Source organism: Hibiscus syriacus, unplaced genomic scaffold (genome assembly GCF_006381635.1).
Source record: "Hibiscus syriacus cultivar Baekdansim isolate YM2019G1 unplaced genomic scaffold, ASM638163v2 tig00003041_pilon, whole genome shotgun sequence".
NCBI lineage: Eukaryota > Viridiplantae > Streptophyta > Magnoliopsida > Malvales > Malvaceae > Hibiscus > Hibiscus syriacus.
The window spans coordinates 6,318,771-6,342,879 of record NW_024061960.1 but is presented as its reverse complement, the minus strand read 5'-3'; the positions used below and the strand labels follow the sequence as shown (position 1 = coordinate 6,342,879).

General features: G+C 35.7%; 1 pseudogene; it reads right to left on the bottom strand.

Annotated features, from left to right (window-relative positions):
- Positions 1–24,109, bottom strand: part of LOC120170149 — a 95,643-nt pseudogene that overhangs the window by 611 nt on the left and 70,923 nt on the right.

Here is a 24,109-nt window from a genome sequence, read left to right as displayed (position 1 = left end):
ATTAGGCATCATTCCGTAGAAAGACGAAATGAAGAAAATATATCCTATAGCAAGACGTGCCCAAAAAAAGAGATTAAACAAGAAAACAAAAACAACTAAATAACAAGGGAAAGGGGATAAATTCACCAATGCAGTAACATGCGCCTCTTGCAAAATGTTGCCATCCATTTCCAACCTAGCAATAGGAAATTCAGGAAGGTGTCCCGACTGTTTTTTGCCGAGTAAATCACCAGGACCACGCAGAAGAAGATCCACACTAGCTAAGTGGAAGCCATCTGATGACTTCTCAAGCATCTTTAGGCGACCAAGGCCACTTGAAGTAGATGCTACTAATATACATTTAGACTTTCTTGTCCCACGACCAACTCGTCCTCTAAGTTGGTGTAACTGAGCGATTCCAAATCTCTCTGCATTCATAACAACCATCATAGATGCATCTGGGACATCAACACCAATCTCAATTACTTGGGTGGAAAGCAAAATATCTGTTTCTCCAGACCTAAACTTTCTCAATGTGTCTTCCTTTTCATCACCCTTCATTCTTCCATGTAACAACCCACATTTATAATCCTGAAACTGTTTTGATATGGTCTCAAGATCCGCAGAAGCAGCCCGAAGCTGAGGTAATTGCTCAGATTGTTCAATGACTGGATATACAAGATACAACCTTCCTCCTGCTTCTAACTCCTCTAACATCATCTGTAACAAAAGAAATGTTCAAACCAGTTTATGTATTCTTCACCAACAGAAATAAAGATGTGAACTTTCATGTACAATTCAACAATCTTCATTTTGTTCAAGGAATGTCAATATATAACATTGTCTATCCGCAGTGGCGGAACTATGAAGAGACTGGTGGGGGCCGTGGCACGCCTCCCTAAAAAATATTTAAAAAATCTTTAGAATATATATTTGGTCCCCATAAGTTTAGATTTTTTCAAATGTCCCTCCCCCCAAAAAACAATATATACGAGGGTGCGTTTCGCCACTGTCTAGCCGTACACTTTTCATTGCACTGAGAAGAATAATTAAAGGACCAGATAATCAGAAATAATCAAAGCAACGAATGCTCAAACGTTTTTCTATCTTCAATTGACTTCTCGTATATGAAATGGGATGGTTATCAATCCCAAGCAGGAACTAATGCGCCAATATATTTTTTGATCCCAAAATTACAAGAAAACATGCAAATGAATGCAAAGAAAATGGCACAAAACACATTACAGAACTAACACTATACTGTGTCACATTTTCAGTTATCCAGCAACTATCATTCTTTTTCCTTTTAAGGACAGAAACAAGAAACATGCAATATTTTAACGGAGTAGGATTTGTATATGCTTTACCGCATAAATACTCTTAAAGCCATTGTCAGTTCCTTCAATGATGTATGTTTCAACAGGTATCCTTCCAGGAGGTAAGTCAGTAATCTGTAATTACAGGAACACCTCAAGTGTAAGTTACTCCCTTAATTCACCATTAAGTTGTCCAAACTATCCTTAAGTGTAGGTGATGAATCTGACTAACTCACCTCAATATATCATTTTAAATTTTCTCTAATATAGGAATTGCAAAACAAGTTTGACACTCCTCTCTCCTAGCTCTCTAGTATACTTTCATGTATCATGCTTCAATTTTCTTTTGTTAAATAAACTTTTGCATCACTAAAAGACAATTCTGGGGGGCCCGGGGGGGAAACTTGAGCAGAGTCAAGATAGAACTTCAAATAAAGAAACCAACAACATTTTGTTCAATACAAAGCATTAAATCAAGGATTCAATCTATTTAAACATGGAATGCAACTATATAGAGAATTCAAGCAGAAGTATAGCAAATGGAACGTACATTTGTCAAAGACACATCTCCAAACAAAGCAAGAGCAAGGGTCCTTGGGATAGGAGTAGCTGACAAGGCGAGAATGTGAGGAGCCATATAGGTGTCATGTTCAGAGGAAACATCTATTTCAGTCAATTGCGTTCTTGAGCTTGTTGAAGTATGGTATAGCTGTAAGGTTGAGTTTCTCCATTAATTCATCATAACAACATTCACACATAATAAAATAACTCCTTCTAAGAACTTAAAGATAGAATAATCACTTGCTGCAAGATCAAATAAGACAAACAATATCATGTGAAACATTATGGAGCAACATATTTCACTAATCAGATTCTGAAATAAAACTTCCTTTTTCTTCCGTTTGGGGCAGGTACGTTTCTTTTCAAGCAAATGGTGATGACCAGTGTCGTAACCTGTTTTGGTCCGGGCACGAAATATTTACTTGGCGGTGAAATTGATGTGAATAAATGGTTTTGGAAATAATTTAGGAGTCGCCATCGGCCTTTTGGGTCAGGTAGGTCGAATACCTAAAAAATATCTTTTAAAAGAGTTTTTAAGAAAACATCAATTAAAAGATAAACTGATCTGCGTTTTAACCAAAAATTCGTTCTTTTTAATAATAAAAAGGGATTCGTGGTCGGTTACGTTTAGGGAAGGATTAGCACCCCTACAACGCCCAAAATTGGTACTTTTTAATTATAAATTGTCTCTATTATTAAAATTTTAAAAATTCAAAATATTTAATTTATAATTCTATTATTTCAAAATTATAAAAAATATTTATTTATTTAAAATATCCGAAAAGAACTTCTAGGTGCCTTAAGACAGCTCTTTTCTTTGATATTGATAAATATTAATTTAAATACTATTGTTTAATTTAAAATACCAGAATAGGACATCCAGTTGTATTAAGACTGTCCTTTTCTTTGATATTAAAAAAATCAAAATAATTTATTAATATATAAATAATTATTATATTTATAACTATAATAATAAAAGTATTTAATATATAGACAAATAAAACAATAAAATACAATTAAAATGATATATTTAAAAATAATAAAATAGATGAAAACATTTAGAATTAGTGACTAAAATATAGTAAAAGTAAAATTAAAAAAATCTAATTCATAATTAATCAAAATATTAGGGATTAACATGCTATTTTTTTATTTTATTTATTAGTGACTAAAATAAACTTATTTAAAATTCGAATATCAGATTAAAATAAATTAAAAATAAACTCAGTATTAAAATATTATTATTAAAATTAAGGGACTGAATATTATTTATCCTAAATATTTAATACAGGCTAGGACTAAAATGAATAAATAAAATTACGAGACTTAATTAAAACATATAAGAATTGACTTTAGTGACAAAAATAGAAATTTAAATCTAGGATGACTACGCGAGAGGTTTGACCCGTGTGCGAAATTACAGATATACCCCTGCCCAAAACGGCGTCGTTTGGGAGGGGTATATGATCAAATGGCTGGCCCGTAGGGCAGCATCCCTCATTCTCTCTTCTTCGTCTCTCTCTAACCGAGAGAGTTTATAAAACTCTCTCGCCTCTCTCTAACCGAGAGAGTTTCCGGCCGTCGCCGGACACCGTACTCCGGTGTTGGTCTCCACCGCCGGCTACCACACGGTGGCCGGATTTTTCCTAAAGACCTAAAATAAAGACCCGATCCTCCCAAGGCCGAATCTGGCCTTGGTTTGCCCTAAAAAGCTCTGGACGGAGCAGATCTAGAGAAATACCTTCGGGTATTTCGAATGTTTCCTCGGTACGTAGCGTCTCCGGTCACCTTGTGGTTTCCTCGTAAGTTCTTTCTCTTTTTTTCTTTCTGTTTGTTTGCTGCTGAGGGTTGTTATTATTTTTTTCTTTTTTTTGTTGTCGTTCTCTGCCGTCTCTCCGTGGCCGTCTGTTCTTTCGCAGGTATGGTGGCTTTTATAGCCACCACGAGGTTCTGTTTGGACCGGTCCGAGGGATGTCTAGGTGATCACCATAGCTATGCTGGTGACTCACCATGGAGCTCGATTTGGGCTGCCATCTGGTGTTGGAATTACGGCGGTGAGGTGGCGTGGCAAAAGCAGCTGGCAGCGACTGGTTGGACCATCTGGCAGTGGAGGCGGCAGCAGCGCTGGAAGCTGGAGAGGCAGCTTGAGCCTTCTGGAAGCGGGTAATTATAATAATAATAATAATTATAATAATAATAATAATAATATTTAAATGAAAAAATGAGTATCTTCAGCTGCCCCTCTTTGCTCATTCTTGTGTTAACAAGAATAGAGTAAAGACGAAAAGATAATAAGTTTTTCATTTGACTTAACTTGGATCATAATGGAGATATTGAATAAATTCTTCTCTCTCTCCAGATGAGTTCCTCTCATTATGAACTTTCTGCTGGGGATGATGATGACCTCCTTTTTTCCTGTGATAGAGTCATTCAAAAGGTTGAATAAGCTCTTGATGAGTTCTTCTCATTATGAACTCTACCTGGCAATGTTGATCCATCAAATGATGAATTCAGGTAAAAGGTTGAACAAATTCTTCTCATTATGAACTTCTTCTTCCTTCTTCAGATGAGTTCTTCTCATTATGAACTTTCTCTGGAAAAGATGATCCATCAAATGATGAATTCAGGTAAAAGGTTGAACAAATTCTTCTCATTATGAACTTCTTCTTCCTTCTTCAGACGAGTTCTTCTCATTATGAACTTTTTCTGGAAAAGATGATCCATCAAATGATGAATTCAGGTAAAAGGTTGAACAAATTCTTCTCATTATGAACTTCTTCTTCCTTCTTCAGACGAGTTCTTCTCATTATGAACTTTTTCTGGAAAAAATGATCCATCAAGTGATGAATTCAGGTAAAAGGTTGAACAAATTCTTTTTATTATGAACTTCTTCTTCCTTCTTCAGATGAGTTCTTCTCATTATGAACTTTTTCTGGAAAAAATGATCCATCAAGTGATGAATTCAGGTAAAAGGTTGAATAAATTCTTCTTATTATGAACTTCTTCTTCCTTCTTCAGATGAGTTCTTCTCATTATGAACTTCTCTGGCAATGATGATCCCTCAGGTGATGGATTTGAACAAAAGGTTGAACAAATTCTTCTCATTATGAATTTCTTCTTCCTTCTTCAGATGAGTTCTTCTCATTATGAACCTTCTTTGAACAAAAGGTTGAACAAATTCTTCTCATTATGAATTTCTTCTTCCTTCTTCAGATGAGTTCTTCTCATTATGAACCTTCTCTGGCAATGATAATCCATCAGATGATGGATTTGAACAAAAGGTTGAACAAATTCTTCTCATTATGAATTTCTTCTTCCTTCTTCAGATGAGTTCTTCTCATTATGAACCTTCTCTGGCAATGATAATCCATCAGATGATGGATTTGAACAAAAGGTTGAACAAATTCTTCTCATTATGAATTTCTTCTTCCTTCTTCAGATGAGTTCTTCTCATTATGAACTTTCTCTGGAAATGTTAATCCATCAGATGATGGATTTGAATCTTTGCTAAAATTTTGAAATTCCTGTCAAATATTCAACATGGATAAAATGAATGAAAATGCTCTATTTTGCAAATGTCTAAATATGATGCATGAATGTTGATGCAATCTTCATTTGACTTCAAAATGGTGAACTCGGTTTTTCCACTTCATCATTTATTGCCAGGGTCATCTCTGGATATCAGTGTAGCACTTATGCTATCAAGCTTGCATTTCTGAAGAACTATCTGATCAACTTGTATCTTTATGTATTCTTTGCTTCATGAATGTGATGCAATCTTCATTTGACTTCAAAATGGTGAACTCGGTTTTCCTCCACTTCATCATTTATTGCCAGGGTCATCTCTGGATATCAGTGTAGCAACTTATGCTATCAAGCTTGCATTCTGAAGAACTATCTGATCAACTTGTATCTTTATGTATTTTTGCTTCATGAAAGTCTCAGAAGAATGTTTTATTTGTGGAACTCTTGTCGTAGTCAGAATTATGACCTTAGTGCCCATTTTGTCTTGGATAAAACCAACTTTATTTGTTTGGACTTGTGTAGAAATCCCATAAAGTTTTCATCTTTGAAAAGAGAATCTGTCATCTTTAAAAAGAGAATCTACCATCTTTGAAGAGTGTAGATGTAGATATGCCTGACTCAGCAAGGATTAATTAAGAGAGTAGAGTCTGTTCTGATTTGACTCTTGAAACATATCACAAGGAGGATTTATTCCAATTCCTTTCATGTCTCAACATCTTGGATCTCGAACAAAGCAACTCAAACCATATCATGTAAGATGTTTAACAACAACCTATTGTTTGATCTTAGTTGGCTCCAATAGTTTCTTGTTGTTAAAATTTCAGCTCTCCTTCTGTGGAAAGAAATCTTCATCATATCAACTTCTAATCTTGGGGTTGAAGAAGACAGACTTCATCTTGGATCAAAAATGGAAACCATATGATCACAACATTGGTTCAGCATCAGAATAACTGGTTCGAAACATTTGACAACACATGCATCATCTCATGTGGTTTCTACTCAGATGTAAAACATTTGACAACACATTCATCCTTTTCTGTGTATTCTGCTCAGATGTCTCAATCATTGAAGCTCTTTGCCTAGTGTTCAAAGTTTTTGTATAATGTCACAAGATCACTTGAGAACAAAACTCAATGGGAATACAAGAGAAATGTTAGTATGACCAAAAAAGTTGGTCAAATTCACAAAATGTGCTGGTGTCGAATTGAATAGGAGATACTAATTGCTCTTGATATTATCTCAGGCAAGGGAAAGTATAATACTGATCACATTTTTTTCCATAATGAGCGTTGTAGGAAGTAGAAACACATCAACTATAGGATCCACGTACAGAAAAAAGGTCCAGGGAATTCTTGCTGCTGGGGATGAAACACCCATGATAAAACCAAAATAGATGAAAACCCAGTTCACCCTGGCTAGCAATGATGATCCCAATAACAACGGGAATAACAGTAATATAAGTGAGAGCATAATCTCAATAGTATGGTTGAAACTATTGCTAGGAATCTCAAAGAAATATTTCCAATTATCACCGACACACAGAAGGCCATATTCAATGCTGAGATCTTGAGGAACTGAACCCTGGATGTAGTCTGCCTGGGGATCATCTTTATTCATGCAACCGTAATGTGTTTATCAAAGAACACACTGTCATACGGTTAAGAATATTAGGTTTTTGAAAACATACTTGCTGAGTAACATTTGTTCAACAACATGATCATAATGTAACTGCCTGATGAACGAAGCAATTATAGTCAGTTCGACTGTCACTGTTTACCATTTTCATCTTCACCCTTTCTGTCTCATTGGAAATATTTTTTCAAGTCAATGATCTTGACACAGATGATATAGGCCTTCAGCATGCCCCACATTGGCTAATACAAGTGTTCAAAATGCATCAACAGTTCTGATTCTGATTGAAATGAGTTTTCAGCATGCCCCAACATTTGCTGATAAATATTCAGAATATTTCAACATTTCTGATTCTGTTTGAAAGGGTTTTTAGCATGCCCCAATATTCTTCTTGTTAATATGAGTCTTCAAAATACACCACATGGATCTGTCTGAAGTGAGCTCTAAAATGTCCCAATATTGCTTCTTGTTAAGATGAGCCTACAAGAATGCCCAAATATTCATATTGCTGTGAGCCTTCAAAATGCCCCAATATTCTATTTCTGGTTGAAATGGGCCCTTAAGATGTCCCTCTAGATTTATCTGATTCACTCTCAATCTCTGTTTGACTGGAATGTCATGATCCCCACGAGGTCCAATTTTGACATTGATTTGTTGTAGGTACTTGTAGCTTTATTCGTGTCCCAAATCTATTTATCTTGAATACTCTCATTCTGGTGTCACTAAACAGTAGTGTTATCAAGTAACTGAAATCTCTTCATGTTGTCACAAACCTAAGTATTCAATCATTCTGACAGAAACGTCTGAAATATGTATCTTCTGAATGAGGTGACCCTTTTCTGTATCTGGAGGGATTTAGTCAGACAGAGCAGTGAAAATAGTTTGGTAATCAGTTCCAGGCTGACACAGTGGCTTATCATCTTTCAGTGAAAGCCATCTCTGAAATATACTTTTCTGTGGGGAGAGAAACCAATTTATGCGAACAGTAATCTGATGCAATAGCAAGACTACATATACAGTGGTACAGGCTCATAAAATCCATACCCATGCAACATGTTGATTCTGATAATAATTCATCTGATTATGAAGCGATCTTTCAGGATGATTTCACAGATATTGATAGTTCTTCTGATATCGAGGAAATCATTTCTGATTCTGATGAGGAGAGTAAACTTTTATACTTGACAAAAATGAGATTCTCAAAGGCTGAAGCTTCAATAACCATGGAGAGATGTGGTTCAGATTCATCAATTGCAGAATTGACAGATTTTATATGTGCTGATCAAATGTCTAGGGTTACTGATGCACTTCTTATGGTAGAAGATAGGAAACCATTATGTAATGATCCCAATTACAAGCAAAGGCAAACTTGGGTTATGATTGGAAAAGGAAGAAGCAGAGGAAGCTTGAAAAGAAGCTTCTTAATGAAGATGATCATGCAGTTCATCTTTCAATTCCAATGATCGGTTTTGGGGTTCCTACCGAATCAGATCAGATAACTCAAAGAACACTTCCAGAAGATGCTATTGAGTCTCCTTATTTCTACTATGAGCAAATTCATCTTCCAATTCAATGATTGGTTCTGTCCAACCAGATTAGATAACTCAAAGAACACTTCCAGAAGATGCTGAACAAATTCATCTTCTAAATTCAATGATTGGTTTTGCCAAACCAGATCAGATAACTCAAAGAACACTTCCAGAAGATGCTATGAGCACATTCCTTTCCAAATTCAATGATTGGTTTTGCCAAACTAGATCAGATAACTCAAACACTTCCAGAAGATGCTATGAGCACATTCATTTGTTCCATATTCAATGATCGGTTTTGCCAAACCAGATCAGATAACTCAAAGAACACTTCCAGAAGATGCTATGAGCACATTCATTTGTTCCATTTATGTTTGGACTGGGATATCACAGTACTTATTCGATGTAAAGCCAGAATTTGTAGATTCGAAGCATTTTCATGCTGTCACACTGAAAATAGGCTATATTCATAATCTGCCAATTAAGAACAGAGTTTCTCTTATTCTGCTTCCTCCATGTGCTGATGCTTTCCATTGACAAAGAAATGATGGCCTTCTTGGAATCCAAAAACAAAGTTGAACTGTTTATAAATATGTACAGGAAGTGCCAAATTAACAGAAAGGATCTGTAAGGTTCTTGAAGCTTATGACAATGAGCCACCTTAGAGTGTCCAGAAGTATGTTCTTAATGAGTGCTGAAAATGGAATCTAGTATGGGTTGGAAGGAATAAAGTTGCTCCACTTGAACCTGATGAGGTGGAAATACTTCTAGGTTTCCTTAAAAACCATACATAAGGATCTGTTTAGAGACATGTTTCCCAGTGATATCATGTCTTGTTTCTTTTTGCTGGAATCATGCTGCAAAGATCGCCTTCTACTGTCTTAGTATATCTTTGAAAACAGAGGTGCAAGAACTGAATGGTGATCGGTTGGAGCAATTGATGAATAGATTTGGCGGATTCGACCTTGTTGTCGGTCGCATCCCGTAACAATCTTACCGAAGCATAAACATCATCATGATTAACTAGAAGATTTTTGTTGGTGCATTTTCTTGTAATGACTGCTACGACAGTGTTCTGCTGCTGCTCCAAATACACACTGCCATATCTCACTCTTCCTTAACTATGGAAAGTTTAGTTGATGGTAAACTGGTTATCTCAACTTTTGGAATCCTGTACAGCATACAAGTGTAGAATCTGTTCCAATATCTTATTCTGTGCCCTAAGTCCTCAAATTCAAATTCAGCAATCTTCTGAAGGACATAATGGGTATCATCTTGACAAAGAAGTGATCGGCATAGAAGAAGTAGCAATGATGTATCAAGACTTGAGCCAGCATCACGGTATACCAGAGTGCAGGTAGTGACTTGCTCATGGTTCTATAATGTAATCTTCTAGAGAACATGAATTGATGGTTGGAGAAATAATCTGTCTGGTGATCCTTATTGCCCTCAGAGATAAACGATTTTCTTGATGAGCTGCTAATAATGTCATAGGAAGTGTCACAAGTTCAATTCTCCAGACTTTCTGGCTTCTTGGACCACTTGCCTTCAAAATGTGAAGTGCTTCATTATTCTGGCTTCGTTCATTCTTTTCTACAACAGAGGTAGAATAAGCAACAATTGCTTTAAGGACCTTCCTCATTTGAGACTGTACTGTTTGAAAATTTTTTCTCCTTTCTTTATTGAAGAATGAAAGAATTTTGCAAAGTATTACCCCTTTCAGGTTCACAATAAATCGAATCATAAACAAGGAGTTTAATGAATATCAAATAAATCAAACTACACTTTTAAATCATTCAAAATCATAGTCCTATGGCAAGTGTCAAAATTATGATTTGAGGTGTAGGTTGATTTTGGTAAAGTAGGTTCTTTCAAGTTGGTTCAGTATGTCGCTTCGGCTTCCACTAACTTGAAGAAATGGTTGTTATGCTCATCTTGTAGAGATGCTTCTCGTTTCCAGAATCTCAGGAACGTTTTTGAGATGTGTGGTGCTTTATTAAGAGCTTAAGATCGTCTCTTATTCGTTGTTGCACCATTCAATATTCGAGCCGCCTTTTTAGGTTTTCAACTCGAATCCTTTGGTTTCAAGATGTTATTTAAAAATTTATATCTTGAACCCACCTTTATCATTTTCATATCATGCATTAAAGATTTTAAAAACTAATTTTTGCAAATAAAAATCATCTTGGAAGGCGGAATGAATTCTAAAGATATCATCTTTTACTTAGAACCCATGTATGATTAGAATGGACTTTTCAGGTACGTAACGTAGGCCATGGCTTATGGTTACGAAAGAAATGGATAAAAAGGCCCAAATAAGTTTTTAAGGGTCATCAAACCAAGGATCAATTCATTCTGATGCCGTCAATCTTGTTTTGTTTGACTTGGATCTGCCTTGCTGAGGAATTTTCCATCAACTGGATCCCTCTAGTGCCAAATTTGGATTCATTTCCATTTTCTCATATCTTCAGCATTTCTTGCTCTTCTTGTTCGTACTTGATCACCTTGTAACTTGAGGCTCAATAAATCACCCATCTTTATTCGATTTTCCCTTTTTTTTTTTCTTCTTCTTCTTTCTTTGCTGGATGAGTATAATACTTCAATTGCTTTGAGCACTCTTTTTCCTTTTGCATTTTGGAGGTTTTCCATTATTCTTGATTGGATTGATCTTCAAGCACTCTGTATTTGACATACTTTGTAGTTCAAAACTTTCATGACTTCATGGAAACTTGTCTTCGTAATAAAACTGTATTGACAATCTTTATTCTTGTGAGCCAATATCCTTTACCTTGCCCCCTAATGTAGAGGGTGATCCTTGGTTAGGGTTGAATTAGAAGAAACATTATTCAGGCTCAAATGGGGACAACAAAGGATATATATATATATATATTAAAGGATAAATGAAACAATGCCGTTCATCATCTCATACAGAAACCTTTGTAAAAAGAGGTATCCACAGGGGATGAATATTCAAGATTAACTTTATTTACATGAAAAATGTAATTAATGCCTGATATATTTATTTCAATCAATCACTTTCCCCTTCTTCTTTGAGTATGCCCTAATCACTTGAAATTATCATCAATGAGTTGGTCCATGATGCCTCATCTCGTCTCTTCTTGCGGTAATATTCACGAATAGTTGAAAGTTTGGTTCTTTTGAGGTATTTTAGTTTATGATGGTTTTGTGTTTGGAAGGACAAATGTGTGACTCTTAAAGTTATGTATATGGAAGGGGTAATATCATAACCAATTAACTCTATCCGAGAAGGTGAACATCTAGAGTTGATGTCTCAAAACAAATAGAGACATTTCTTCAGAATCTCAGATAAATGTAGTGTCAGGATTTGGTTTTGGTAAGGGTCGAGTAATTGGCATTGGATGGGATATTGAAGATATAATTTTATCACTTGCCAATAGATCTAACTCTTGCAAATTTAAAAGAATATTTAATCTACTTGATACTCAATAATCTCAAGATTAAAACTTGATTCTTTGCTCATAACCATAAAAGCAACACAATTTATTTATTATACAAAAGGCGGAGAAAGGAACAAAAACAAGTTCAAACAAGATGCTGAAAGTAGAAAGGTACTACAGTGGTAGATAACACTTCCACTTATTTATTTTGCCATGCCTTATTATTCCTCTAATGTTGGGTATGTAATAAGATCAGGAGTCTCATCCTTATTTGCCCCCATTTCTTGATTATTTCTTGTGTCAAAACCCCTTTGTCAACAAGCATCTCAATTTCTTTTAACAGTGGCCTACAATTGCCTGTAGAATGCCCGGATACCCCCAAGTGAAAATTACAAACTCTATCTTGATCATAGCTATGAGCAGAAGGATTTGATGTCACTTTAGTTGGTCTTGGTGTGATGTACTGACCTTTAACCAAATGAGAGTATAAGTCTGAAATAGAAGTTTGGAACACTTCTAAAGTTTTTCTTGATCTCATGACTTTCTTTGGTCGATCCGAACAGTTACTTACTCTTTTTCTTTTGCAGTTGCGGGGATTCTGGATGCGACATACATTCACATTATCAGCTTTCGCTTTTTGATCTGTTGGGCTCTTGTATGTGACTTTTGTGTTTTCTTCATTGATTACATTCTCAATTAAATCTCCACTTGTCACAAGATTCTCGAATTCGTTCGTCGGATTTGCCTGCATTAACTCGCAGAAAGGAGTGGGAATAGAATCCCGAAACATACGTGATATTTCTTCTTCTAACATGGGAGGTTGAACTTGTGCTGCTATTCCTCTCCATCTTAGGGCATATTCTTGAAATCTTTCATTGGTTTTCTTCTTTACTCTTCGAAGATCCATACGTTGGAGCTAAGCCTTTAACATACCGATATTGTCTCAAAAATGCATCAGCTAGATCTACCCATTCTTGATCTGTTCTTGGGTCAACTGATTATACCAGACTACTGTTGGCCAACAAGACTATCATGTTTCTGATTGCTTTCTCTGTCCTCTTGACTTTATCCTCATATTGTGAATAATTAATGAGGCTATTCTTTGGGTTTGAGTGGGATGCCCTAGGGTATGTTATCTTTCTCGACTCTTCAATCTGATAGCACGATTTCTCTATAACAGTTGTATCTTCTTTATCAGATTCCATTCCTTGGATAATTGATCTGATCCATCTGGTACTGAATCTGAAACTTCTTTCCTTGTATCCCGAGGTAACCCTGTCAATGGTTCTGGCCAATGGTTTTGTAGTCCTTCATAAGGTTGCTCCATTGTTTTCATGATGATGGTACAGTAAAATAAATGAATGATCTTGGTTTTTACTGTTACAGAAACCTTTCATGAATTATTTATATGTTTTTATAATTAAAGTACATGACAGTAATTAATAAAAATATGAAAAATGCAAATAGAAAAATAAGAATGCAAAATGTGCAATTCATAAATATAAAAATACAAAATGAAAATGCACAGATACAAAATGTAAATGCATGTATAAAAAGGTGTTACTTAAGAGTGATCATCTTAGAACAGATTTCATTGAACACAAAAGCTTCAGTACATCAAACAACTTTTACATGTAGGGGACAACTTTTAATCCTAACTTCAACAAAACTTTCATATAGGGAATAACTTTCCCATTTTCTTCTCTAAAACTAAGTTAGATTATCAGCTTATGGGCCATATTGCTTGTCTGGACTGCAGCTTCTTTCATGACATTCTGGGGTTCTTTCATCACCTATGTTATTTATTGTTTTCAATCTTCAAATGAGTATTTGCTTCACAACTCAGCAAATCTTCTTCTCTCTGGGTGCCCCTACTGATTTTTACCTTTGAAGATTTTTGGTATTAATCTATCAGGACCCTTGGTTACCAAACCAGGTCGATCATTTACCATAAATTTAAGGTTCCATGATCCAAAAGACTTTGGACTCGGCGTTTGAAGGTAAGACAATTTTCGATAGTATGTCCTTGAGCTCGGTATGATTCGCAATGAACGTTGATGTCATACCAATTTGGATACGGAGGTTGGAACGGTTTATGTATAAAGCTATTTCTCGTGCTTCAAGTAACTTTTCATACAATCTTTATATGATATAGGTACAACATCAATGAGAACCTTTGTTTTGGATTGAACCTGAGTTTTAGACGTCGGGAGCAGACCAAACTTTGATGATTTTGATTACAGATTTCTTCTCTTCTCTGGGAGCTTGTACAATCGTCACCATTTCTTTGGTATCTCCATACGATGTGAATACGAATGATGACTGTCTGTAATTTCTCTAATTGGTTAGGAATCAAAATCCTTGCGTATCTGAAACTGCAGAGTTAGATTCATTGAGCTCTCCCTCTTTCTGTGCTGGAATCTCTTTTCCTTTGGCCAAAACAGATATTCTATCCATCATCTTGGTCATCTGCTCTCTTATTTCTCGTATTCCTTTTGCTCTTCAATGGGCATACAATCTTTGGGTGAATAGCTTCTTTATCTTCAAAGTTCCCTCAGGATGTCTTTTCTTGGCCGCATCATATTTTGTTTGATCATATAACTTTTTGTTCATTTATGATTTCTTTCTAATTTGATGAGCAGTCTTTTCAGTTAACACCTTTTGGTCATGATCATGTAATGCAAACACAAGAAAAATTTAAACAAATTAGAGCAAAATAACATACATGGGAAAATAAGAAAAATAAAATGGTTAATACCAAATAATTGAAAGAAAAATTTATTTATCATGGTATATAATAAATCCTAACCTCATGCTTTCTAGTTCCATGCTTTGTTTGGAAAAATTAACCTAACCGCATGATTTTTAATTCGCAGGCATTTATTCATAAATAATAAAATAAAAGCTAAAGCTTTATTTCTCCTTTGTGTATACCTAAGAACAGAGGTTCGTACTGTCTTAGATTAGGAGGAGTTCTAAGTTTTATTACATGTAGGGTTTTAGTTCTAGGAGTAAGGTACTCGAATTATCCTTGTTAGTGCCCCCTTGGGCTGTCAACCCTCAATCCTAGTCCATTACAGACTTAAACGGATCGAGTTCAATTCAAGGGGATACATTTCTCTATGACTAACACGGAGAATAAATTCTCACGAAGACATAGAGCATATGAACCCCAAAAGTTACTTGCTAGGTCTGACACGGAGAATAAATTCTCACGAAGACGTCGCTTTCACTCCCACTTAAAAGGGACAAGCTCAATTATAGAGCTTTATGTTATGCAATGCAAGTGTTGTGTGTGAGGAGAAATATTCAAACTTCTTAACAGAAAAAAATAAATAATGAAATAAAATACTTGCAAATAAAATAAAACATATAAATATTATAAAAATAATAAATAAATAAAAAATTTGAAAGAAAAAATTAAATATTTTTGAATTTTTAATTTTAATACTAGAGACAATTTATAATTGATTTTTAAAAGTTTGACCGGTCCCCAGCAGAGTCGCCAAGCTGTCGTAACCTGTTTTGGTCCGGCACGAAATATTACTTGGCGGTGAAATTGATGTGAATAAATGGTTTTGGAAATAATTTAGGAGTCGCCATCGGCCTTTTGGGTCAGGTAGGTCGAATACCTAAAAAATATCTTTTAAAAGAGTTTTTAAGAAAACATCAATTAAAAGATAAACTGATCTGCGTTTTAACCAAAAATTCGTTCTTTTTAATAATAAAAAGGGATTCGTGGTCGGTTACGTTTAGGGAAGGATTAGCACCCCTACAACGCCCAAAATTGGTACTTTTTAATTATAAATTGTCTCTATTATTAAATTTTAAAATTCAAAAATATTTAATTTATAATTCTATTATTTCAAAATTATAAAAAAATATTTATTTAAAAATATCCGAAAAGAACTTCTAGGTGCCTTAAGACAGCTCTTTTCTTTGATATTGATAAATATTAATTTAAATACTATTGTTTAATTTAAAATACCAGAATAGGACATCCAGTTGTATTAAGACTGTCCTTTTCTTCGATATTAAAAAAATATCAAAATAATTTATTAAATATATATAAATAATTATTATATATATTTATAACTATATAATAATAAAAGTATTTAATATATAGACAAATAAAACAATAAAATACAATTAAATGATATATTTAAAAATAATAAAATAGATGAAAACATTTAGAATTAGTGACTAAAATATAGTAAAAGTAAAATTAAAAAAATCTAATTCATAATTAATCAAAATATTAGGGATTAAACATGCTATTTTTTTATTTTATTTATTTAGTGACTAAAATAAACTTATTTAAAATTCGAATATCAGATTAAAATAAATTAAAAATATAAACTCAGTATTAAAATATTATTATTAAAATAAGGGACTGAATATTATTTATCCTAAATATTTAAATATACAAGCTAGGACTAAAATGAAATAAAATAAAATTACGAGACTTAATTAAAACATATAAGAATTGACTTTAGTGACAAAAATAGAAATTTACAAATCTAGGATGACTACGCGAGAGGTTTGACCCGTGTGCGAAATTACAGATATACCCCTGCCCAAAACGGCGTCGTTTGGGAGGGGTATATATGATCAATGGCTGGCCCGTAGGGCCAGCATCCCTCATTCTCTCTTCTTCGTCTCTCTCTAACCGAGAGAGTTTATAAAACTCTCTCGCCTCTCTCTAACCGAGAGAGTTTCCGGCCGTCGCCGGACACCGTACTCCGGTGTTGGTCTCCACCGCCGGCTACCACACGCGGTGGCCGGATTTTTCCTAAAGACCTAAAATAATGACCCGATCCTCCCAAGGCCGAATCTGGCCTTGGTTTGCCCTAAAAAGCTCTGGATCGGAGCAGATCTAGAGAAATACCTTCGGGTATTTCGAATGTTTCCTCGGTACGTAGCGTCTCCGGTCACCTTGTGGTTTCCTCGGTAAGTTCTTTCTCTTTTCTTTCTTTCTGTTTTGTTTGCTACTGAGGGTTGTTATTATTTTTTTTCTTTTTTTGTTGTTGTCGTTCTCTGCCGTGTCTCTCCGTGGCCGTCTGTTCTTTCGCAGGTATGGTGGCTTTTATAGCCACCACGAGGTTCTGTTTGGACCGGTCCGAGAGGGATGTCTAGGTGAGTCACCATAGCTATGGGTGACTCACCATGGAGCTCGATTTGGGCTGCCATCTGGTGTTCTGGAATTACGGCGGTGAGGTGGCGTGGCAAAAGCAGCGTCGGCAGCGACTGGTTGGACCATCTGGCAGTGGAGGCGTCGGCAGCAGCGTCTGGAAGCTGGAGAGGCAGCTTGAGCCTTCTGGAAGCGGCGGCTGGGAGCTAGATACAAACCCTAAATGGGTTTAGGGTTATATATTTGGGCTTTTGGGTTGGGCCGGATTTGGCCCGTTTGTAATAATAATTAATAATAATATTAGTAATAAAATTAGTAATTATAATAATAATAATAATAATTATAATAATAATAATAATAATAATAATATTTAAATGAAAAAATGAGTATCTTCAACCAGCATTCTAATATCAATTGAATTTAACTTTTAGATGGAAATCATAAGTGGATTTAAGAATTCGATTAATTTAATGCATTTTAAAATACTTTCATTATTCAAGGTTAAAAGTGACATCTGACATTCTGATTAATATGTCAATATGTAAATAGATGGCAATATCAATCACAAAAATAAAGCTAAATTTACTAAGCCTCCAGCGTTTCATGAAAATTGCGCCTCAAAAAAAGATCATGAACATGTCAACAATGCAGTGAAACACCCAAGCTTCTAGGTGAAAGGATAGTTCCTTCACTAACAAAGCTAAAGGGGCACATTTATGTACTCCACGGCAAAACTTAAATGACTCTATCTCATACTAAAGACTTAGAGACACAAAGGAATGTTATAAATTCTGCGATAGGAGGAAAAGAAGAAAAGAAAAACCAGACTATTAGTCCAAACTATTATTATCCATCATTTTGTTACAACATAATCTGAAGATATCACATTCAATATAATTCATCATTGACACGTATAGCTACTTAGATATATACCTATAATTTATCATTTTCAAGCCAAGTAAAAGTGAACAACCTTACTGTTAAACTTTCCTCTCTGGATCACACCAAAACGATGCTGCTCATCCACCACAGCAATACGTAGGGAAGAAAACTCCACTTTTTCGGCTATTAAACTATGGGTTCCAATGACAAGTGAGATATTTCCACTTTGGAGATCCTGAAGCCTAAAAATGTTAGTGAAACGGAAGATGATTATACAACATGAAAAGGCACCAATGATGTACGTACCTTACGAATTAGTCGTGATTGCTTTTGTGGGGTTGATCCAGTTAGTAAAGCAACAGAAGGTTTATTATCTACTACATCCATCTTCTCTAGCAGTTTTACAAAGTGCTCATAATGTTGGATCGCGAGCAATTCAGTAGGAACCATGAAAGCTGCCTAAAAATAATATGAAGTCAATTCAAAACGTATTCACGTCCCATTAAAACCAGAAAAGAATATGTCGAAAAGACTGTTTTTCTTATATATCAATAGTGAAAACACTTACAAATAAATACACAAACCTAGGGCCCATCTTAGGTAACTTCTAAACTATGTAATAAACTACTTCTAGTAACAGAATACAGACTCTTAGAGTAAGGGATCCTAATCAAATAAAATATTTACAAATCCTTCAATTAAGGAAACTAATCTTTGACACTCCCCCTCAAGCTAGGGCATGGATGTCTTCCATCCTCAGCTTGCTTGTTAACTTCTGAAAGTCTTTACCAGGTAGTCCCTTAGTAAGTTTGTCTGCAACTTGATTTCCAGTTGTTACATAGGGAGTACAGATTAAACCACTGTCAAGTTTCTCTTTTATGAAAAGTCTATCTACTTCAACATGTTTTGTTCTGTCAAGTTGAACTGGATTATGAGCTATGTTGATTGCAGGCTTGTTATCACAGTATAGCTTCATTGGTCCATCCCATTTCACTTTTAAGTCTTCTAAAATAATTTCAGCCATAATAACTCACAAATTCCCCGTGCCATGGCTCGAAACTCAGCTTCTGCACTGGATCTAGCCATCGCATTATGTTATTTACTTCTTCAAGTAACTAAGTTTCCTCCAAGAAAGGTGCAGTAGCCTGAGTTTAATCTTCTATCAACTATTGATCCTGCATAGTCTGCATCCGTGTATGCTTCCAGAGTCGATTTCTCCTCTCTTTTGAACATAATTCCTTTGCCTGGTGTGCCCTTCAAGTCCTGTAAGATTTGAACTACAACCCTTAGGTGTGATTCCTTAGGGTTGTGCATGAATTTGACTCACAACCCCAACAGCATATGCTATGTCTGGTCTAGTGTGTGAAAAATAGATGAGTCTTCCCACCAGTCTCTGAAATGAATTTTTGTCAACTTCCATATCACCCTCCTTCGAGTCTCCAAGCTTGTGATGGATTTCTATGGGTGTTGTTGCTGGTTTACATCCCAGTTTTCCAGTTTCCTTCAACAAATCCAAAGTATATTTCTGTTGAGATATAAAAATTCCTTGCTGAGTGTGCCACCTCAATACCAAGAAAGTACTTTAATCTTCCAAGTTCTTTCACTTCAAACTCTCTTTTACAAGGCACTTCTTTAAATTATCAATTCCTTCTGAATCATTACATGTAGCAATAATATCATCTACATACACCAACAATATAGTTACTCCCCCTGAAGAAGAGTGTTTCACAAACAGAGTATGATCACCTTGGCTCTGTTTGAAGCCTTGTCCCAGCATTATTTTGGTAAATCTCCCAAACCAAGCTCTTGGGGACTATTTTAGTCCATATAGAGTTTTCCTTAATATGCAAACATTTTGTCCAGTAGTCGAAACAAATCCAGGTGGAATATCCATGCACACTTCTTCCTCAAGGTCTCCATGTAAAAAGGCATTTTTGATGTCAAACTGCTGCAGATTCCATCCCTGGATAGCTGATAAAGAAAGTAGGACCCTCACTGTGTTCATTTTTGCAACATGTGCAAATGTTTCAAGATAGTCAATCCCATAGGTTTGAGAGTACCCCTTTGCCACCAATCTTGCTTTGTACCTTTTCAAAGAGCCATCTGACTTGTATTTTACAGTAAGACCCAACTGCATCCCACTGTTTTCTTTCCTTATGGCAGCTTTACTAAGTCCCAAGTCTTGTTTTTTTTCTAGTGCCTCTATTTATTCTTTAATAGCCTTTTTCTAGTTCTCATTTCTAACGCCTCTAATGTTGGTTTAGGAATAATGATATCATCCAGGCTAGTAAGGAATGTTCTGTGACTGAGTGAAAGGTTTTTGTAAGTCATAAACAAATAGGAGGGATGTTTAGTGGTGCATATTCTTTTTCCTTTTCTAATGGAAATGGGAAATTCAAAAACAGAAGCAGTGTCATTATGTTCAGAGGCAGATATAACATTGTCATTATCATTATGTTCAGAAGAAGTTTCAAGATGTACCTCAAGCTGTATATGAATAGGAGTAGGAGCAAGAGAAGGGAATGATTGAATCTGCATAGGTGTCTTCCTCCTCAAATAGGTCTTCCTCCTTAGAGGACAAGTAGTATCTTGAATATTGGGTTGTGATATGTTAATTACTGGTTGAGGAGTTTGAGGAGATGTAGGAATCAGAGAAGATGGTTGACCAAAATTTATTTCTGTAGAAGGAGTAACAGGAGGCTGATCAAGAAGGGGCTATAAAAAAAGGTATGTTTCTGCTTCTTTTTTTTATAAGAATTGAAGGCCTCGTTAAAAACCCCCTTCGTGATTAATGGAGCTTGGGTAAAGCTCCTTAATCATAAGAAGGAGGAAAAGAGTGCCTTAGGTATTTATTCAACATAAAATACATAAGAAACAACCAGGACAACACCCCCATCTAACACAAAGAAACCTACAACACCCATAACCAAAACACACCAAAAACAAATACAAACACTTAATCTAAACCGACAAAGCAGACCCTAGATCAGAAGATGAGTCTTGTTTACCACATTACCAAAACTATTACAATGTTTTAGCCATTACAAAACCCAAAGGAAAAACACAAAACCGTCCAACAATAAGCCTGCAACACTCAACCAATCTCCTGCTTAGCTAACCTGTCAGCCTCCACATTACAACTCCTATGAATCCATCTAAGAACGACGCCCTTAGCAGAAACAAGAGCTCCAATTTCCTCTACCAAATCAGTGAAAAAAGTAGGGGCATGTTGTAGCTTTAAAATCCAATCCACTGCGCATTTGCAATCACTCTCAATAATAAGTCTACCCTTCTTAGCCCAAACGGAAGAGTAGAAAAAAAACAATCCTTCTTTAATAGCTTTCAGTTCAGTCAAAATAGGAAGACCAGACCCTACTGCATAAGAGAAAGAAACTAAAGAGCTGCTGAAAGAGTCACTCAAAACACCACCAATACCACCTTGCATCCCATCTCCAGTCACTGCCCCATCAACATTGAGTTTGAATATATCCGATGGTGGAGGAGACCATCCAATAACCTTCTTAGTACTAGTACTTATGTGAAATTGATCAGCCCGCGTAGGATCCCCTGCTAGAAGATCTGTCTGAATCCGAACCGAATGATGTTTAGCTAAGAACCATTTCGCTAATCTAAATCTAGTGATAAAGAACATAACAGTACTACCACAGTCTCCATTTTCAAAAACCACCAGATTCCTTGCCTTTCAAATTGACCAGAAAATGACAGCCGGAATGAACCTCCAAATAATAGAATTATGTTTAAGATTCGACCACGAGCAAAGAATAGAAGAAAGATCATGAGGCAGAACAATAGAGATATCTCATAACCTTAGAAATTTACACCATAATTCCGAAGCAACAGAGCACGATAAGAACAAGTGAGCTATAGATACATCCTGGAAATGACATAAAGGACAAAAAACATATGTTAAAGGAATCCCCCTTTTCTTCAATTCCACTCTAACTGCTAACTTCTTATGACAAATCTGCCATAAAAAGGTTTGAACCCTCGAAAGGGCCAAACCATCCCAAACCCACTTCTTCCACTTAAAACTCCCTTCAGAGCTGCCATATAACGACTGTCTGCAAGATCTGACCGAGAACATGCCATGCAATCCCCCTTTCCCGACCATCCCAGAAAATCCTCCACAGAACATGACAACGAAATCTTGTTAATTAATGACATTAAAACGATCCACTAATCCAATTCCCAATCACACAAGTTTCTTCAAGTTGTATGTTCCAAACCCAAACATTATCTTCCTACCCACCAAACTCTGATATCTTCTCCCATTTATTCGTTGACAATGCAAAAATTCTGGGGAACTAATTTTTTAACGGCAAATTAGTAATCCAAACCTCAGTCCAAAAAGCAATCGACCGACCATTTCACACTTGGATCTTAGAATTGTCTCTTAAACAGTCACCAATCTGATCGTTCTTCACATAGTTACTAAGGATACCTCTCCAAATCCAAGAATCTAAAAGTGAAGCCGCATTTGAAATTGAAAGAGACAGGGTACTAACGTTGTTTTTATAGCAGATTAACTGTTTCCATAAAATATTTTTCTCTTTAGCATATTTCCACACCCATTTCCCAATTAAGACTCTATTTATCAACCTTAAGTCAAGGATTCCCAAACCACCCTCATCGAAAGGTTGACAAACCGATCCAATTAACCCAGTGAATTCGTTTCTTATCATGGTCTTCACCCCAAAGGAAGTTAGCCATCAAAGAGTTCAACTTCTGAGTCACTTTGAGAGGAATCTTGAAAATAGAGAGAAAAAAAATCGGCAAGGGTGATAACACAGATTTAACCAGAACCAGTCTACCCGCCAACGACAACTATTTAGCTTTCTAACCTGCTAGTCTCTTATTAAAATTCTGAAAAACAGGATCCCACATCCCCTCTGAATTTTTCCTAGTGTCAATCGATAAACCAAGATAAGATATTGAAAACGATCCCACTCCACAGCTCGTTTTCATAGCCCAATCTTTAATCATGTCAACTTCTATATTAACCCTAAATAACGAACTCTTAGTCAGGTTTAAATGCAGCCCATACATTACACCAAAAACCCTTAATACTCTCCTAATGTTCAAAATTTGCATTGGAGAATCTCTGCAAAAAAGGATTAAATCATCTGCAAGCTGCAAATGTGTTAAATGAAAGGAATTCCCAGTCCTACGAATGTTGAACCCTTGAAAAAGTCCTATATTGGCAGCCTTAGACAACATAAGATTTAATAATTCCCCCACTAAATTGAACATGAGAGGGGATAGACTGCACCTTTTCCTCAACTCTTTACTAATGCAGAATTCCTTAGTAGGAGAACTATTAACTAACACCGAAATAGAGGCAGAAGAAACTCAATTATCAATCCATGAGATCCATTTTTCCCCAAAACCCGTAACCTTCAATATTCTGAATAAGATAGGCCACTCAACCGAATCATAAGCCCTACAGAAATCAACTTTGAATACAACTCCTTTTCTCCCTAATTTTCTCCAATAGTCAATGCCTTCATTCGCTAAAAGAGCACAATCTAACAGTTGTCTACCCAGAATAAATGCGAACTGTGAAGGGCTTATTTCCCCAAACCCGTAACCTTCATATTCTGAATAAGATAGGCCACTCAACCGAATCATAAGCCCTACAGAAATCAACTTTGAATACAACTCCTTTTCTCCCTAATTTTCTCCAATAGTCAATGCCTTCATTCGCTAAAAGAGCACAATCTAACAGTTGTCTACCCAGAATAAATGCGAACTGTGAAGGGCTTACCAAGCCATTAATAATAGAGACAAGCCTTTTAGAGAGCACTTTGGAAATAATCTTGTAAAGGCTACCAATAAGACTAATAGGCCTGAAATCTTCAATTCTCTCTGGATTCACTATCTTAGGGATTAGAGTAATAAAGGAATGGTTCACTCCATGCTCCCATTTTTTTCTCTATGAAAATCTTAAACAAATTTCATAATATGTTCCTTCAATATAGTCCAGAATTTTTTAAAGAAACCCATAGTAAACCCATCCAGACCAGGTGCCTTAGCACTGTCCGAATGCACTGTCCGAATAAAAGGTTGCTTCCCATACCTCCTGTTCAGAAAAGTCAACCTCTAAACCAATCTTTT